General features: G+C 46.3%; 1 protein-coding gene across 2 annotated transcripts in view; it reads right to left on the reverse strand.

Annotated features, from left to right (window-relative positions):
- The window catches only part of LOC114445898 (arrestin red cell), a 12,780-nt gene that overhangs the window by 9,021 nt on the left and 1,259 nt on the right, over nucleotides 1-2,500 (reverse strand). The window lies entirely within an intron of this gene.

Below are 2,500 nucleotides of genomic sequence, written 5' to 3' on the forward strand. Positions count from 1 at the left end.
CTCTCACAGACACACACACACACAGACAGACAGACACACACACAGACAGAGTGGACTTCACTGTTTCCATCTGTGTGAACAGGAAGTTCAGTGAACATCCTGGTTCTAAATCTGATAATAACTTCAGCATTTTATAAACGAGGAGAGAATCAGTCTGTGTGTGTGTGTGTGTGTGTCAGTGTGTTGGTATATGTGTGTGTGTGTGTGTGTTTTGGTATATGTGTGTGTGTGTGTGTGTGTGTGTGTTGGTATGTGTGTGTGTGTGTGTGTGTGTGTGTGTGTGTGTGTTTTGGTATATGTGTGTATGTGTGTGTGTTTTGGTATATGTGTGTGTGTGTCAGTGTGTTGGTATATGTGTGTGTGTGTGTGTGTGTGTGTGTGTGTGTGTTGGTATATGTGTGTGTGTGTGTGTGTGTGTGTTGGTATATATGTGTGTGTGTGTGTGTGTGTGTGTTGGTATATGTGTGTGTGTGTCAGTGTGTTGGTATATGTGTGTGTGTGTGTGTGTGTGTGTGTGTGTGTGTGTGTGTGTTGGTATGTGTGTGTGTGTGTGTGTGTGTGTGTGTGTGTGTGTGTTTTGGTATATGTGTGTATGTGTGTGTGTTTTGGTATATGTGTGTGTGTGTCAGTGTGTTGGTATATGTGTGTGTGTGTGTGTGTGTGTGTGTGTGTGTGTGTGTGTGTGTGTGTGTGTGTGTGTGTTGGTATATATGTGTGTGTGTGTTGGTATATGTGTGTGTGTGTCAGTGTGTTGGTATATGTATGTTTGTGTGTGTGTCAGCTCGCCGCTGCTAATCAGATCAACCAATCACAGAAGGAGAGACAACAACCTGCTGAGGAGTTTAAATGCTAGCATGTAGCCGTTAGCCGTCTGTGGAGGAGTCAACATTGAGAAGTGGATCATCACTGAACAGACTCCATGGTTACTGTTAGTGAACATTGTGTCGCTTTAGGTGGGCGGGGCCTCCCGCCCGTCTACATGCGGATCTGTGTTTTCTACCATCTCTACTGTTTCTAGCGCGGCGGCTGCGTTAGCTAGCAGGGTTTGGTGGTTAGCTTTAAAAATGGAGGGTGATACAACAGGTGAGCTATCTGAATGAGGTCACACGCTCCGGGACAGTGAAATGAACCCTGATGGACGGAGCAGACCGGCTGACCCATAGTAAGGGGCCTATCTGACAGGAACACCAGGCGTGTGCAGTGCAGAGGACCTGAAGCATTAGATAATATGTTCTACAGCCACGTGCAGGAGTCACATCGCTGCATCCTGACTTCTGAGTCCTGAAGTCTTCTATGCAGCAGACGTTATCAACAGAGGAACAACATGACGACACCTCCCTCTGGTCGTCACGGTGACGTTAACCATTAAAGGGTTAAACACACGATGTCAAACACAGATCAATGAGACGCCCTGTCAGCCGAGCTGCTCTCATTAACTGTGTTTACACTTCAAACCTGTTACATTTCAGGCAGTTGCTTCAGTTACTCAGGGGTTAATAAATCAAACAGGAGAACCTGCCGACGGGTCAGAACGGCTGCTTCAACAGGACTGAGGCTGTGACTGATGTCCCTGAATGCATCATGTGGGAGAAGCTTCAAATGTGTCATCAAACTTCTTTATTCCACAGGTCTCACCTAAAAACAAGACTCAGGAAAAACATAAAGTCCTGTCCCCCTCAGCAGGACGCCATGATGGAGTCACTGTGAGCCGCAGTCACATGACCAACAGAGTCTGTCTGACCTGCAGCTTCCTGCAGCTGATCTCTGTCTGAACACCTGAGTGATTCTACACACACTCTGACTGCAGACAGGACGGAGTGTGTGTGTGTGTGTGTGTGTGTGTGTGTGTGTGTGTGTGTGTGGAGGAACAACTAACAGCAGATTACTCAGTGATAATCTGCAGCCACATAAACAGCAGTTTACACTGTTTAACACCACAAACACACCGGCCCTATGAACACAACAACCACCACCAACAAATCCACTCAGTGACGTCATTCAGTTCTTCTAAATAACAAACAAACAAACAAACAAACAAACAAGCTGCTGCAACCTTTCATCTGTCAATCACACACTGCTGGACCTATAGAGAGCGATGACAGCAGGACAGGAGCTCCAGGTCCTGGAGGAGCCACCGACACACACACACTGACACACAGACAGACACACACACTGACAGACACACTGACACACACTCTCACAGACACACACACACAGACAGAGTGGACTTCACTGTTTCCATCTGTGTGAACAGGAAGTTCAGTGAACATCCTGGTTCTAAATCTGATAATAACTTCAGCATTTTATAAACTAGGAGAGAATCAGTCTGTGTGTGTGTGTTGGTATATGTATGTGTGTGTGTGTGTGTGTGTCTGTGTGTGTCAGTGTGTGTGTGTGTGTCAGTGTGTTGGTATATATGTGTGTGTGTGTGTGTGTGTCTGTGTGTGTCAGTGTGTGTCTGTGTGTCAGTGTGTTGGTATATATGTGTGTGTGTGTGTGT

This window comes from Parambassis ranga, chromosome 14 (genome assembly GCF_900634625.1).
Source record: "Parambassis ranga chromosome 14, fParRan2.1, whole genome shotgun sequence".
Classification (NCBI taxonomy): domain Eukaryota; kingdom Metazoa; phylum Chordata; class Actinopteri; family Ambassidae; genus Parambassis; species Parambassis ranga.